Source organism: Protopterus annectens, chromosome 8.part0 (assembly GCF_019279795.1).
Source record: "Protopterus annectens isolate FY-2018-M chromosome 8.part0, PAN1.0, whole genome shotgun sequence".
Classification (NCBI taxonomy): domain Eukaryota; kingdom Metazoa; phylum Chordata; order Ceratodontiformes; family Protopteridae; genus Protopterus; species Protopterus annectens.
This window is the reverse complement of record NC_056741.1, coordinates 1,900,588,456-1,900,606,502: the sequence shown is the minus strand read 5'-3', so window position 1 is coordinate 1,900,606,502 and position 18,047 is coordinate 1,900,588,456. Positions and strand designations below refer to the sequence as shown.

At 42.7% G+C, this 18,047-nt stretch overlaps 1 protein-coding gene across 2 annotated transcripts in view; it reads left to right on the top strand.

Annotated features, from left to right (window-relative positions):
• The window catches only part of RSPRY1 (ring finger and SPRY domain containing 1), a 1,565,455-nt gene that overhangs the window by 435,873 nt on the left and 1,111,535 nt on the right, over positions 1-18,047 (top strand). The gene's annotated exons all lie outside the window — the stretch shown is intronic.

Sequence of the window (18,047 nt, the reverse complement as noted above, 5' to 3'; positions counted from 1 at the left end):
TGCACTGCTCCTGATACTTTACCTCCAGCCCCTGCTAAGCCCGACAGGTTTTACAGGGTCCCGGACACTCATCACCACTTATACAAGGCTCCTTTTGCAGATCCTGAGACTATCTCCCAGGGGCCTAAGGCAGTAGCTTCGACCTCAGCGAAAAACCCTCTCCCTTCTGAAAGGGAATCCAGGTCCTTAGAGAGATGGGGTAAAAAAGTATACACCTCTGCTACTCTCTCTGCTAGAGCTTTGAACTGTCAGTTTCATATGATCCAATACCAAGAGTTTATGCTTGATCAGTTAACTAAGAAACTGTCCTCTGATGATTCCTTAGATAAGAAATATGTTCTAGAAATGGTGAATAACATTCAGCAGGTTAGTAACCATTCCTTAAAATGTGGCTATGATGCACTGGAGGCTTCATTTAGATCAGCCATGACTGGCACAGTTATAAGAAGGCATGCATGGTTGAAAGAACAGGTCTTGCCGGATCATGTAAAAGCAAAGCTATTAGATGCTCCTATGGATAAGGTTAGTCTGTTTGGTTCTCCTGCCCAACAGGTAATGAAGAAAATGGAAGAGAAGGCAAAATCTGTACAAACAGTGAAAGATTTCTTACAGGTTCAGCCACCAAGGTTTACCAGGAACTGGCCTTCCAAAAATTGGTCCTTTCCAGACTCCTCTAAAGCTCAGAGAGGCAGAAATAGGCGTTCAAGAGGCAGAAATCAATCCAGAGGAGGTGCCTACAGGGGACGCCAGTGGCAAGGCAATAACCAACGAGGCACAGATACAGCCACCACCACTGCAACAGGACAATCACAGTGACTTGGCTCTGACACCGCCTACCAGGGAACAAATAGCAGCACCCTTAGGCGGAAAGTTAGCCTTATTTTCAAAAAACTGGCACTATATCACAAGAGACAAGTGGATTTTGCAAACCATAGACCAAGGCTACAGGTTTCATTTCCACACTTTACCATTAAAAAGAGGAATGCCAAACCTACCACCAAATCAAAAGACAGAAGCTCTAAAACAAATAGCTCAATTAGCAAAGATGAGAGCTGTGGAAAGGGTACCACCTACAGAACAAGGCAAGGGATTTTACTCCAGACTCTTCCTGGTACCAAGAAAGAGAAAAGTTGGAGGCCTATTCTCGACCTGTCCGCTTTAAACACATTCATCATTGTTCCAAAATTCAAAATGCTGACCCTACAGCAACTTCTTCCCATGCTGGGCAAGGAGTATTGGCTGGTAACTCTAGATCTCAAGGAGGCATACCTGCACGTCCCCATACGACCAAATTGCAGAAGATACCTCAGATTTCTTGCAGGATCAGAGCATTATCAATTCTCAGCATTGCCCTTTGGCTTATCTACTGCGCCCAGAGTGTTAACGAAATGCCTGGCATCAGTAATCGCTCACTGCAGGATTCAGGGAATCCAAATTTATCCATACCTGGACGACTGCCTGATACAAGCGGACAACAAAAACAAGCTGACACAAGATTTACAAAGAGTCATTTGCTTACTACAAGCCCTGGGATACACAGTCAATTTAAAAAAGTCAAGACTGATACCATCCCAAACAATGACATTCTTGGGTGCAGAATTGGACACAGTAAAACAGATGGCATTCCTAACTGCAGAAAAACAAGAACAACTTCCTCTTTATTTCTTGGCATTAACAAAGCAGAACAAACTAACAGCAAGAAAAGTACTGCAGGCCTTGGGCTTCATGGCATCCTGCATAATCCTAGTCCCCCATGCCAGACTGCATATGAGAAAGCTACAGTGGTACCTAAAGAATTTATGGTCTCAACACAGGCACAGCTTAGAAACCGAAATACCATTAATCCCATGCCTGAAACAAGAATTCCTATGGTGGGCTCAGGCATGCCAGTCAAACCCAGGTTTGTCCTTCCACAGCATTCAACCAAGCCAAACCATCACAACGGACGCCTCGGACCTCGGTTGGGGGGCCCACATGCTGGACAAGTGCATTCAAGGCTTATGGACTCCAGAACAGCTGCACCTGCACATAAATCAAAAAGAAATGCTGGCAGTAAAACTGGCAATCCAGAATTTCAGACCATTCCTCAAAGAAGGCCAATTGATGATAAGGACAGACAACACCACAGTCATGTGGTACATCAACAAACAGGGAGGCACTCATTCATACCCCCTATGCCGAATGGCACTGGATCTATGGAATATGGCTCTGAGTTACAACATTCTGTTACAGGCAATATTTGTACCGGGAAAAGAAAACATTCTAGCAGACATGTTAAGCAGAACTACCTCGAATGCTCACGAATGGATGCTACACCCGGACATCTTCAAGGCCATCACAAAGAAATGGGGAATGCCACAAATAGACCTATTCGCATCCCCACTCAATCACCAGCTCAAGAAATTCTGCACAAGGACATACCACCCACTTGCTTGGAAGGTGGACTCTCTGTCCTTCAGTTGGAAAGGCCTGACAGCATATGCATTTCCACCTCTTCCTTTGATGCACAAGGTACTACTGAAAATCAAAGAGGAACGTCCAAGGATAATTCTGATAGCTCCAAACTGGCCAAGACAACATTGGTATCCACTACTGAGGAGCATGTCTCGGGAGGGAACGTGGACACTATCCCTGATTCCTTTGATGTTAACTCAGAGCGACTACAACATCCTGCATCCAAACCTGAAAACTCTGCAACTGACTGCCTGGAACATTACTTAACAGCATCTAACCCAGATTTATCCCAAAGGGTTAAAGACATTATCCTTGAGGCCCGCAGACCTTCAACAAGAAGGAACTATGCAGGAAAATGGAAAAGATTTCTCATTTGGAGTACTGAAAGAGGGAAAGATGTGTCAAAGGTAGATATTGCCAACATCCTGGAGTATTTGGCAGAGCTTCTCCATACAGGCCTGTCCTACTCCTCCATCAAGATACATGCATCAGCTATCTCTGCAGAATACAGCTTCGATCCCCCTGTCTTCTCACATCCTCTACTCAGGCAGTTTCTGAGAGGAATTAAGAATGTAAAACCTCCTAGGAAACCACCATTACCAGCATGGGACTTGAACTTTGTGCTAGAAAAACTGACACTCCCCCCTTTCGAACCAGCAGCAACAGCAGATCTTCAACACCTATCCTGGAAAACTGCTTTCCTGCTGGCAATTGCTTCAGCAAGAAGGGTTTCGGAACTACAGGCTTTAATGGCAGTACAACCCTTCCTAATCTTCCATCAAGATAGAGTGTCCATGAGAACTAATCCTACATTTATGCCTAAGGTGGTATCCAGAGTGTCTCTAAACCAGGCAATCCACCTACCTACCTTCTTTCCCAATCCACAGAACAAGGGGGAAAGACTGCTGCATACCTTGGATGTACATAGACAGTTGCGCTACTACCTGGACAGAACCAAGGGCAATAGAAAAACTGACCAGCTCCTGGTAGCATATGCAACAGGACGAGAAGGAAAAGCAATTTCCAAGCAGACAATCTCCAAGTGGATAGGAAATTGCATAAGATTCTGTTACTCCTACCATGGAAAGCAAATTCCACAGAACATAAGGCCTCATTCTACAAGGGCTACAGCCACTACCACAGCTTTCCTCAGGAGTGGCTACCAAGGACATTATAGAGGCTGCTACTTGGACCTCCGTGCATACATTTGCCAAGCATTATAACTTACCTCTATACTCTAGATCCCGAGCAGGGTTTGCCACTGCTGTTTTGCAAGGGATCCTAACTACACCATAACTTCTTTTTCCTCCTCCCCTAGTTTGGCTATGGTATTCTACCCATTTGTAAGGACTGCAGATGCATCCTTGAAGGACATAGTACAGTTTTGTACCTACCATAAATGTAGATGTCCGAACAGGATAGCATCTGCAGTCAGGATTACCCACCCTCCTTCCCCTCTGTGGTATTCCTAGGGTATTTGCCCATCTAATAGCTAGCTGGGGGGGGGATTTCTTATGGTGTATTTGTTTGTATATATGTACATACATGCTTATTTTTTGTGTTTGCCTTCTACCTTTTTGGAAACATTGGCATTTATCCAAAAATTTAGTTATCCAAGAAGGCAACTGGCATCTGGGGCAAGAAACACTGAGGAAAATGGCGTCGGCTGATGCCTTTATACCCAAAGACCAGCAGTGATGACGTCGGGTGAAGTGCGACACCAGCCGAGGCCAGACCCAGACTTTGGAATCCGGCCGACCGAAGGGCTGCCTGACGACAGGACAACCCATTTGTAAGGACTGCAAATGCTATCCTGTTCGGACATCTACATTTATGGTAGGTACAAAACTGTACTTTTTCCAACCTACTCAGTTAACCATTAAATCTTCTGCTAAGTCTAAAACCCCTTTAAAAACAAAGAAGCAACTTCAACATTCACCAGGACAGGCCTCCATGCCTAAGAAACAGATGCTCAAAATGGCCAAAGACTTAATTACTCTGATCAGGGGGTCCCACCCTCCTCCTGATAAAAGGCCTAGACAGGATGCAGACTATGACTCATTCGACCAGGTGTCCATATCTTCAGATTCATCCTCAGAACAAGGATACTCTTTACCCCCTTATGACGATTCTTATGCTGAGGAATCTATTCCTTCAGCTTCCCACCAGAGGACTACTCCTTTGGGGAAACCTTACATACCATGAGGGAGCATTTCCATTGGGAGGGCCAGGATTACTCAGAATCCAAGAAAAAGCTCAGAGATTTTCGTTTATTACCTCAACACAGACCCCTTGCTATTCTGCCAGTGTTAGATATTGTGGATGATGTGTATTCTGAATCCAGTTTAAATCCTGATTCTTTACCTCCTGCTCCAGTTAAGCCAGACAGATACTACAGAGTCCCTGACTCTCACAAATTCCTTTATAAAAGCCCTGTTGCTGACCCTGAAAGTATTTCCCAGGGTCCCAAAGGGGTAAAGGCCTCTACAGCAAAAACTCCAGTTCCCTCTGACAGAGATTCCAGAGCATTAGACAGATGGGGGAAGAAATTATATACATCTGCAACTTTAGCAATGAAGGGCCTTTTATTGCCAGTTTCACATGCTTAAATATCAGCAATTTTTGATGTCTCAGTTGAAACAAAAAATGCTTCCAAATTCAGATCTTCCTAACTATAAGGAAATGCAGGATGTATTGCATGCAGCTGAACAAGTGGGAAAACATACTTTGCAATGTGGTTTTGATTCATTAGAGGCCTCCTGTAGAGCAGCAGTTACAGGGTCTGTCATTAGAAGACATGCTTGGTTAAAAGAGCAGACTTTACCAGATCATGTTAAAGCAAAACTATTGGATGCACCTTTGCAGCAGGATGTTTTATTTGGAGTTAAGGCAGAAGAGGTATTAAAGAAAATGGAAGATAAGGCAAAATCTATTCAAACGTCGAAGGATTTCTTACAGGTTCAGCCTCCTCGATTTAGCAGAAATTGGCCAACAAAAAATTGGTCCTTTCCAGTTCAGACAGACCTCAAAGGGGCAGATACAGACGTCCAAGAGGCAGAGGTCAACCACAAGGTTCTTGCAGGCCTCGACAATGGGGTGCTTCAGCCCCCAGAAAGAAGGGGAAGACGGGCCTCAACCTTATAGAAAACAGCCCCAATGACTTCCCACTACAGCTACCAAGCACTTCTGTCTTGGAAGCCCCCTTGGGGGGAAAACTGGCACTTTTCTGTCACAATTGGCATTTGATCACCAAAGGCGTATGGGTTCTCAATGTTGTATCTCAAAGTTACAGGTTACACTTTCACACTCTGCCAAGGTTAAAAGGAATGCCAAATCTGCCACCAAATCAATGGGCAGAAGCTCAAAGACAAATTACAGCACTCATGGACATGAGAGCTATTCAAAAGGTACCAACACAGGAGCAAGGGCAAGGACTTTACTCAAGACTCTTTCTGGTTCCCAGAAAGGACAAAGCCTGGAGGCCCATTCTGGATCTTTCTTCTCTAAATACTTACCTGGATGTTCCAAAATTCAAAATGTTGACACTACAGCAGCTTCTTCCCATGCTGGGCAAGAAAGCTTGGCTCGTGACTTTGGACCTCAAGGAGGCATACCTGCATGTCCCTATCAGACAAAATTGCAGAAGATACCTCAGATTCTTAGCTGGTTCAATGCATTACCAATTCTCTGCACTGCCCTTTGGCTTATCTACTGTGCCCGGGGTCTTTGCAAAATGCCTGGCACCAGTAATTGCATTTTGCAGACAAAAAGGAATTCAAATTTACCCATACTTGGACGACTGCCTTATTCAAGCAGAGAGCAAAGACATTCTTCTAAAGCATCTGGCTTTTGTAAAAAGATTGCTAATTTGCCTAGGGTACACAGTAAAAGAAAAGTCAAAACTAGTGCCCTCACAAGTGATTATATTCCTGGGTGCCAGCTTAAATACAACGGCCCAGATGGCTTATCTCACGCCAGACAAGCAAGGACAACTGACTCAATATTTCCAATTGATGGGAACAAAAACCCATCTCCCTGCAAGAAAAATTCTGCAGGCCTTGGGGTACATGGAATCTTGCATACTACTAATTCCATATGCCAGACTGCATATATAGAAACTACAATGGTACCTAAAGAGTGTCTGGTCTCAACACTGTCACAGTTTGGAAACAGTAATACCACTTATTCCTTGCCTTCAACAGGAGTTTCGATGGTGGCTCAAGCCTGTCACCTCAACAAGAGACAGCCTTTCACTCAACCCACAGCCAGGCAAACACTGACAACAGATGCTTCGGATTACGCCTGGGGAGCACACATGGCAGGAAAATGTATTCAGGGCAAGTGGCCCGCCGAACAAAGGCATCTTCACATCAATCAAAAAGAGATGCTAGCTGTACAAAATGCCCTTACAGCTTTCAAGGACCTTCTGCATCCAGGACAACTACTACTAAAGACAGACAACACCACAATTATGTGGTACATAAACAAGCAAGGGGGCACTCATTCATATCCCGTCTGCAGACAAGCCATGACCTTGTGGAACACAGCTCTTACCTATCAAGTTCATCTGCAAGCACAATTCCTGCCAGGAGAGAAAAACACACTGGCAGATGACTTAAGCAGAAACATCATGGATCCGCACGAGTGGAAATTACATCCACAAATATTCAGAATGATAACACAAAAATGGTGGAGCCTGGACATAGATCTGTTGGCATCCCCAATGAATTGCCAGCTACAGAAATTCTGCACAAGCACTTACCACCCTCAAGCATGGAAAGTGGATGCCCTCTCATTCAGCTGGAAAAACCTACAAGTATATGCTTTCCCACCACTACCTCTCCTTTCGGAGGTACTACTAAAAGCCAGACAAGACAAGCCAAAGATGATCCTGATTGCCCCAGACTGGCTACGCCAGCATTGGTACCCAATCTTAAAGAACTTAGCACAAGGTCCACCATGGATTTTGCCTCAAATCCTACATCTTCTGACTCAGCAAAACAATCAGATACTTCACAGCCAGCTCAAGACTTTAAACCTAGCTGCATGGAAGATTCCTTAGTCAAACAAGCAATGCCTCTCTCCAAAGCTGTTATGGATGTCATTGTGGAGGCCAGAAGGCCTAGCACCAGGAAAGCCTATTTGGATAAATGGAAGAGATTCTGTGCCTGGAACCAGGCTCACAGCCTTGACCCTCTTGTCCCAAATATTCCTCAGATACTACAATACTTAACTGAGATGCTGGACAAAGGCCTCTCCTTTTCATCCATTAAGATCCATGCCTCTGCCATCTCTGCTCATTACAACACAGACCCACCATTTTTTTCTAATCCTTTGCTAAAACAGTACCTCAGAGGGGCTAAAAACATAAGACCGCCCCGTAGAGCACCAACTCCAACTTGGGACCTCAACTTTGTCTTGGAAAAATTAACTTTACCTCCTTTTGAGCCATCTAACTCAGCAGACTTAAAATATGTCTCTTGGAAAACTGCTGTGCTCCTGGCAATAACCTCAGCACGAAGAGTTTCAGAATTACAGGCACTAATGGCAGTGGGTCCTTTCATCATTTTCCACCAAGACAGGGTGTCTTTAAGAATAAACCCTACTTTTATGCCAAAGGTGGTATCAAGTGTGGCTCTAAACCAAACTATTCACTTGCCAACTTTTTATCCAAATCCACAGAATAAAGGTGAGAGACTTCTGCATTCCTTGGACATACACGGGCAGTTACGCTTCTACTTGGACAAAACAAAAGCTTTCAGGAATACTGAGCAATTGTTTGTAGCATATGCTGCAGGAGCACTGGGAAAAGCCATTTCAAAACAGGCCATTTCTAAATGGATAGGGCACTGTATATGTTTCTGCTATACACACCATTAGAAAGCGGTACCTAACAGCATTAGGTCTCATTCCACCAGGACAACAGCTACTTCAACTGCCTACCTCAGAGGAGTACCTACCAAGGACATTTTGGAAGCAACAACTTGGAGTTCTGTACATACCTTCACCAAGCATTACCATCTGCCTCTTTATTCTAAATCCAGAGCTGGCTTTGCCACTGCAGTACTGCAGGGCCTTATAGCCAGCCCTAATGCCTTATAGAACCAGCCACCCTACCTCAGCTTTGGGATTCTACCCAAGTGTAATGACTGCAGCAGTGTAACACGATGAACATAGTACATTTTTGTACCTACCATAAATGTAGATGTTCGAGTGTATACACTGCTGCAGTCTAGGTTACCCTCCCTCCTTCCCCTCTTCCTTGTTGGTACTGACCTAGGCCTTCTACCCTTTGCTACCTATGGGGGAGTATTTGCTGGTAACAAAGTTTTTGTTTGCTTTTCTTTTGTATGTTTTATTAGCAATTTACATTGCCTACCTTTTTGGGGGCACCTGACATCTGGGGCAAGAAAAACTGAAGAAAATGGCGTCGGCTGCATCTTATATACCCCTGGCGCACTGACGTCGGGGAAGAAGCGACAGCAACCGATGCTGGACCAAGACTTTGGAACTCGGGCCGACTGAGGGACTGCCTGACGGCAGGATAACCCAAGTGTAATGACTGCAGCAGTGTATACAGTCGAACATCTACATTTATGGTAGGTGCAAAACTGTACTGTACAAACAGTCGGGCTGCAGAAAAAGGTCTGATGCTTTTGTGTCCTTAAGTATTGTGTAAACATTGCAGCCATTTACTTATTTTATACTCTGTTCTATTTGACATGAAGTGGGAGTCCATTCCAAAGTTGTGGTAAGCTCTGTGAGATCATTCTGTCCCACCATCATGTTCTGTAATGTCACCTAGCAGGTTAAGTTCTTTAAAGCAAGTAACCTGTGTACTATTTCATTGGTGGATAAACAGCAATTCCAATAAAGCAGGGTCAAAGATTGATTTCTGTGGAATGCATAGATCATTTCCGAGTAGTCTGTGTGAGACAGAATAAAATGACAGTGAGTTCAGATGATACACAGAGGACAGATGACGAAAACCTACAATTTTCCGTGTGAGCAACCTTTGTGGTCACATGAATTTGTGCATTTGCTTGGTCAGGTACATACCAAAAGGGGCATTGTACTCAATTATTGACCTGGTGAGGGAAGATTACATTGCAGATATAACTTTTTTTCTGGATGCAATGTCCTTACTTATGAGATAAGCAGTATAGAATGCACTTCTTACTGTGGTGGACTCAAGGTGATCAAAGGTTAAGGTTGCTGAATGCGTACTTAGGGTGTTACTGATGTGGTAGTTGGCACGAACATAACACTAACTGAAATGGATGATAGTAAATTTTTTTTGCATTGAGTTTATGAATATGACTTTGGCACCAGTCATTTGTTTGTGTTAAACCCTCATGTAGGGTGTTTGCATTGTTTTGAGATTCGTTGACCGCATCCAGTTTGCAGTCATAAGCAAAATTTGTCATCCACAGATCCTTTAGTTTTAGCTTGTACTTTGCAGCAATAGATTCCAAAAAGTTGAGTTCCCTGGACTCATCTCTGTGGAACACCACTGGTTGCAGGTCTGCTGTTGGCGGTGCATTCCCCCTGTTTTGTAACTAACTATATCTTTGATGATAAGGTCGATGAAGATGCTCTCCATTGTCCTGTAGATAATGCTAATCTAGGTGACAAGTATATCGCTTGTTGAGTCAGCGGAAACACCACCTTTGTGCAAGGGGGATAACTGTGGCTATTTTCTATTCATTTGGGATGCAGCCGGTGCTTTTACTATGATTAAAAAGAGTACCCAGTGGTGTTGCTAATTCATTTTTGAGCTCATGTTGCATGCAACCAGGGATATCAGATCCCATAGATGTTTGCTTTTTCTTTTTTAACCTTGCTGACATTGTGTATGACCTGCTGTTTACAGATACAGGGTAGAGGACAGGATGTTGGGGCTGTCATGGGGTACTTGTGGTGGGGGCAGGGAGTGAAGTTTTCACAGAATCTGTTGGCTAATAGGTTAGCTCTCTCCACAGGCAAAGTATATGTGGAATCATTAACTATCAGTTTGGCACAAGTCTGGGCCTTTCCTTTTAGGTTAGGGATGTAACTAAAGAATAACTTAAAGTTGTCCTTAGTTGAGGAAGCTAATTTGGATTCATACTTCGCCTTTGAGGGCTTTGAAAGACATATTATTTGCTTGTGTAAACTGAGGAGGGAGTGTTTCCAGTTTAGGGCTTGCTTCTTCTTACTGTTATACAGCAATTTCTTCCTCCTCTTGTAAAGCCTGTTAATGGCAGTAATCCACCAGGCAGTCTTCCTCTTCCTTGAGGGTCTTGTTTTGGTCCTATAAGGTATGGCCGATTGAATGCAGGTTATGTAGGTGTTTGTATACAGCCTTGGTATAAGACTTGGCATAGTTACTGGTCCCATCTGAGGGAGGAGGTGCAGTAAAGCTAATTATCCCTTATTGTAAGAGCTTATAGTCCATTTTGGAGAAGTTGTTTAATTTAGTTGCTGCGTGGGGGGGTGATACTTACTTTGCATGGTACAGATTTGTGGTCAGATCTTAGCAGGGAAGACCTCACAATGTGGGGGCTACAGTACTCCCCATATTGGTAAACACCAGATTCTGCATGTTGGCATGCCTTGTGTGGGTGTCAAACAGCTGCTCCAGGGCATTGGAGTTAACATAGTCGGGGAACCTTTGGGCAAGTGAATTATACCACAAGTAATTTAACCAGTCAATGGATGCCTAATTAATGTTTCCCAACAGCATGGCATTTGGATGCATCTTGATAGACTCAAGTACATCCCATAGACAGAGTGGGTGACTGGATTCATGGAGGGGGTGCTGTATCTGGCATTGATTTGAATAGGTGTCCTACCAACAGTTAATTGCACCCGAACTCTTTTCAGGGAATTCTACTATTGCACCAATCTGGAGGTGTATTTATCTATAATGAATAATGATACACCGCCTCCTTCACTTTTCATGCTTTCAGTTGGTGGTTAGAATGTGTGGAAGGAGGTGTAGCCCAGTATGGCTGGTGTTCTCCCCACAGCCTTGAACCAGGTCTCTGTGACTGCACAAATGTCCAGTGAGTGCAGTTTCATGTTAATAGTCTGAGTGTTTAGCAGCATATCATTGAGGTTGTTTTTAGATGGAGTTTTTACATCAGGAACTATGTCCTTGAGACACTGCCTAAAAAGGCACTGTGGGGGTAGCAAGAGCCATGGCCAATAGAGGAAATGCCAGAGGTGACAGATGAAGATGATTTCTGACAAAGCATCGAGGTCGGTCAGTCATGTCATCCCATGCTGACAGATACTGTATCCCCTTACAATGACACCAGAAACTAAGCCAAGTATTGAAGTCCATTATTTTTTGTTTGTATTGAGGCATCATCCTAATTGAAGGTAAAATACTGCTTAAGGCTTGGGACATATGTATGCCTGAGACATGTACTCTGAGACCTCAGTGGTGTCTGTCATCATATAATGCAGACAAGTACGTGTCAAGTCATTGACACTAACAAGGACTCTTACAGAGTCATAACAGTGCCTGTTTTTGAGAGACATGACTGCAGGTGTGATATGGTGGATCCAGGCACCAGACAGCTGACCGTAACCTTGTCCTTATCCAGCACTGCAGTGGCACTAAAGTAAATTTTCTCCACCATTCAGTTCGGCAGTCTGACCACTTAACATAAGCACTTTGGTGACACATACATGACTCATTTCCCCAGTGATCCCTTTAGTCGTTTGCCCATGTATGCACAAGCACTTCTTGACACACTCAAGAGTAATTTCCACAGTGAGCTTTTCAGTTGTTGCCGATCTATGCACAAGCAGTTTGTTCATTCAAGAATAATTTCCACATTGACCCTTTCAGTTGTTTGTCCATGTATGCACAAGCACTATACTGACATATAAATGACTCATTTCCCCTAGTGATACATTCAGTGGTTTGACCATTTATGCACAAGCACTTCCCTGACACAAACAAGAATTATTTTGCTCAACAATCCTGGTAGCAGTTTGACCATCTATTCCTAACTAAAATAAAGCTAAAATAAAATCTTGTGTTGAAGTAAAGTCAATATTTTTGCCTCCTATTAAAAAGTATGGTAGTAGATGTTCATTCTCTCCCCTCTAGTCTGCTAATCAATGTGCAGACCAACAGTGCTACTTTGCAAGTAAACTGGTGCTTACTGGCATAAGTTTATGGACACTGTCATTTATTTATTTATTTTATTTAAGTTGGACAAGGGTGACCAGTTGCTTGGCTTGACTTCGGCGCTTCCTGCTGGGTATGTAGGTTTGTCAAACTTGCTTACGTGCTGGGCAGGTAACAGGTTGATATTTAACTTTATGTGCCATGTTGTGTTGGAAGTGGTATGGCTGGAGTGGTAATATGAGTGTCAGGCCACAGAGTGGGGTGCAATGGTGTCTGTTATGGTCTACATATGGACTTAACTTCCTGGTGGCATTCAGTGAGGCCGTCATACTCATTAATGCTAAGGGGAGGGCTGTGGGCCACTTTAAGTGGGTTTCAACAGTAGTCTTCGAAATTTTATTCTTAATGGTTCTTTTTCCCCTTTCCACTAATCCAGATGACTGTGGAGGGTTGGTGTAGTGAAGACTCAACTTAGTATTAAAAACTCTGCACAATCCCTTAAGTAAACAATTATTAAAATGTGTTCCCTGGTCACTATTGATAGCACATGGTATACTGAATCTCGGTATAAAATCATACAGAAGTTTTTTTAACTACTGTGACTACATCAGCTTTGCGACATGGGTAAGCTTCCACCCATGATGAGAACATACACACCACCAACTAAATAAATTTTAAATTATTAGTCCTAGGCATCTGAATGAAGTCCAGCTGTCTGTTAACAAAAGGTCCCCAGGGTGGTGGTAGACATGCAGCCTTACTGTTGGCATTTTTACTTACATTATACTTTTGACATATTCCACAACTTTTTACATTCTGTAAGTATCAAAGAGGAGACATGAGGGGCATACCAGCTTCGGGTAATTTAATGAAATAAAGCTGTCTTACGTTTTTAATTTCTCCAAGTCTTTTGGGTTTCCAATACCATGACTGGAATAGACCCCATTCCTAAGTCAAAGTGCGATTACAGTCGATGAAATTAGTATTGTTTCACTATTTGATGTTAGCCAAAAGTGCTCTTCGTAGCACCCGCAATGTGCCCAGTAATGACTCCTCCTACAATTCGTACAGTGTTACGCGAACTGGTAGCATATCTAAATACGATTGTAAATTATTTTTTATAAGACCAGTTACTCCTACTACTATTGGAACTGTCTGGGTATCTTTCTTCCACATGGCTCCTGTTTCTGCTTGCACATCCAGGTATTTTATGACTTTGTGTCTCTCTGTATGCAAGACACTGTAGTCACTATGTGTGGTGATTTCAATGATCAATGCTACTTTTGTCTTCTTTTCTTGGACCACTGTATCCGGTTTTCTAGCATCTGTCTTTTGAACTGTTGGTATTGGGTGATCCCATGTGATATAAACGTTATCATTTTCTTTGATTCTTTGTGGCTCATCTTAACAGTCTTACCTGTATGGGCATGTGGATAATATGCCCTTACCAGGTAAGGTAGCAAAGAGGCAGGCACCATCAGTCGACAGTCCGGATGTCGCCATATGCCAGCAGAGGATTTTCTACATCCATCCTTGAGCCACCACAGAACTTCTTCCTGTGATGCTTCAGCTTGAAAGGCTGACAACTTTTCAAAATCAAACACAACATGACTGTTGTAGTTAGTTATTGTTAACATACACAGATTTTTGCAACACTCTATAACTGCTTGTTTAGCAGATTGTTCTGCTAAATTGCTACCATTTGTAACAACATCCAGGCCTTTTTGATGTGCACAACATTTGATTACAGACAGACTCTTTGGTAGCAAAAGTTCATCTAACAATGATTTTATGTACCCTGGATTTTTTAATTTGATTTCTTGAAGAGGTGAAAAAAAGACCCTCTTTCTTTCCAAAGTTGCCCAAAATCATGTACCACCTGAAAAGCATAATGGCTGTCTTTAAAAATATTGGCCACCATGACTCTGGCTAACTCACAGGCTTTTTGCAAAGCCACTAACTCAGCTATTTCAGCAGAGTGAGCACCCTCTGACCATTGTTGTACCATTATTGTCTCTTCGGTGCAGAAGGCTATTCCCGGAGTGAATTGCCGTCTTTGATTTCTTCCACAGGAGCCATACATGAATAAGTTCTGATCAGCTTTGGATATAGGAGTGTCCTTTAGGTCCTTCCTAGGAGAAAACAAATAGTTACGCACACACAATCATGCTCTTCATCATCCTCACCAGTAGGCAACAGAGATGCAGGATTTAGAACAGGACAGCGGATCAGAGAAATAGATGGATCAGAAAGAAGTGTAAGTTCATATCTAGTTAGATGTGCAGTCAAGAGTAGTTGAGTTTTCATTTTAAGCAAAAGTGATGATACAGAATGTGGGACAGCTACTGTGAGATCATGCCCAAACACCAGCAATTGTGCAAAATTAACTAGAATTGTGACATCAGCAGCAACTGCCCTTAAACAGGGTGGAAAACCTTTTGCAACAGAATCAAATGCAGTGCTGTAATAAGGTTATGGATGATAGCTGTCATGTTTCTGTGCAAGCACTCCTTGAGCAAATCCATTTCTTTCATGACAAAATAAAATACAAGTCTTACCATAGTCTGGTAACCCTAAAGATGGGTCAGTAGCTAAAACTAGTTTCAAATTCTGAAATTAATTTTCCTCTTCACTATTGCAAAAGAAAGGCTTTGGTTTATCCTGCTTTTAAAAGATTTGTACAAGGTTTGGCAATTTCTGTATAGTTAGGATTCACTGTCTGCAGTATTCTGTCATACCTAGGAAAGACCTAAGCTGTCGCTGATTACTCGGATGTGGGGCCTTAGATACTGCATCAGTACGCGATGGTAACACTTGCCTGCTACCCTAGATATTAAATGACCAAGATAAACATACCTCAGGGGACCACAATTGTAGTTTTTCTCTAGACACTTTCTTTCGCTTTTCTGTAAGGATAGTCAGAAGATGCAGGGTATCCTGCTGACATTGCTAAAAGGAATTTGATGCTATTAGAAGTCATCTACATATTGTACTGACAGACCCACCCAGAAATGTCACATTCTCCAAATCTTTTTTTTCAGACTTTGAGAAAACAGTGGAGATGTAGTATATCCGTGTGGCAACTGTGTCCAGGTATGCTGCTGTGAACAGTGACGGACTGTCAGGGTGAATAGGTATAGAAAAGAATGCTGAACATAAATCTGTTACAGAAAAGTAACTAGCTGTAGGTGGTGTGCAGCTCAGTCTTGTTGCTGGATTTGGAAAAACAGGAAAAGTAGGCAATACTGCATTATTTCAGCCCTTAAGTCTTGTACAGATCTATAACAATCCTTTCCCGGCTTTTTGATGGGAAATTACAAGGGCTTTTAGCTGATATTATTCCTTTCTGTATCAGAGACTGACAGGTTTGAGTCCCTGCTGTGCTTCCAGCTTTAGTGGATATTGTGGCACTCTAGGGAGAGGTTTTGATGGGTTTAATTTTATTTTTACTGGTTCTGATGATTTCAGTATACCTCGTTCATTTGCATGCTTAGCCCACAAGTTGGCAGGTACCTGCTATATTAACTCTCCATGTGTCTGTATGGTTCCTACAGGCTGTTCTTCAGCTTTTGATAAAACTGCCAATACTTCCCCCTCTGATTCTGTCAGAATATTTAAATACACATTTTCTGAGGTACATAACCAATCTCTTCCTAGCAGATTTACTGGTGCAGTTGTACTCGGAAAAGAATGCTTTTCTTTGTTTGGACCTAAAGAAATGGGGATGGGTTCCGAAACAGGATATGTAACCATAGTATTTGTCACTCCGACTGCCTTTACGTTATGTTGTGATACTGGTATTTGAGTATCTGAAGTAATTTTTAACACTGATCTAGTGGCTCCAGTGCCCACCAGAAATGGGGTTTTCTTTGAATTTATGTTCATCTTAACATAGGGTCCATTTTGATCTATTGGCAGTCGAGGGTTAAGATTCACTGCTCTATTATTTCCTTGACCTAGTCAGTATGGAGCTTCTTGACTCCTTCCAGTCTGAAGAGGTGGTGAAGGAAAAACTGCATTCATTATTATAATTTGGTTGCCATTCAGTACAAGTATCTTGGACTCTCTGCATTTGCCTATGTAGGCATTCCCCTCTCCAATGTGGTGCTTCTCTACAATTGAAGCAAGATATGTTAGATGAAGCCAGAGGGGCACTGCTAGCTCATTGTTGCCAACCAAGCTGCACCTTGTTCCAGCATTGCGTTCGGGATAATGGGGCGGATAAGTACTGGATCCAGAACTGAACACTCTTTTGGACCCTCTGAGGGTACTTCCACGCAGTCGCACTTAAGTCCCAGTGTGCTATGGGCTCATGAATTTATTTTAACCATGCATACTTTTACATCCCATCATGCTGTAGGCTTATGAATTTGTTTAAACAGTTTATAGTCTATGTCCTAATTGTGCTGTGGGCTCATGAACTTGTTATATAGTCTCTGTCACAATCATGCTATGGGCTCATGAATTTGTTTTAACAGTTTACAGTCTACAATCCCAATCATGCGGTGGGCTCATGAACTTGGTTTAACTTTATCTTTAACTTTTAACTTTTTTCTTTCTCTCATACATTGATACATTAACAGAATAAAACATCTATCATACCTGTTTTCTTTCAAGTCATGAGGGTACCGCCCTGGACACAACATGCCTCCTTGTGCTAATTTGTCCTTTACTGTATGTGTGCATACATTTACTGTTCTCATTTGCTGTAGGGTCCTGCCAGTATTACTTTGCATACCTTACAGACAACTCAGTCAAACAGAAACAGTCATTCACTTATTTTACATTTTGCTAAAGTTGTGTAAAAGAGAAAAAAACAACCCAACCCCTTTCTACTTTACAAAACAATTTCCCTGCCAAAGCTAGAATGTTTGCACACCCTGAATAGCTGCACATCTGAGTCTGACTATTCCATGCAAAGCAGTGTGGAATTCACAGAAAATCTGTAATGGGACCTATTCCAGAACTGCCTTGCAGCAGTACAGAAGTTCAGATTCAGAGAATGTCACCAAAATGTTAGTCATAAATAAATAAAATTAAGAATTAGAAGCCGCGGTGTTGCAGCGTTAGCATTGTTGCCTCACAGCAAGAGGTTCTCCCATTCCATTCTCTGCTTGAGCGCCTTCTGTGTGGAATCTGCATGTCCTCCCCGCGGTTGAGTGGCGTTCAAAAGTCATGTGTAGAATGGGGCATGCCTTCGTTGAAGGTTGGGTATCGAGCTGGCACCTCGGCACCGTAAAAATCTACTGCCAGTCATCAGTGGACCGGAGTTCCGCTGTGGCGACCCCTAACCGGGAAAAGCCAAAAGAAGAACAACCTTATATGCCTTCAGTCTGGAACAACACTTCAGGATGTGCAGACAGAAATTTCTATTTTACAGCACTGGGAGACTGTCTTCATAACAGTTAGTAAATCAGTCTCTCTGAAGAGAGAAAATCTATATCTTTTATACACCTTTCTTATCAAA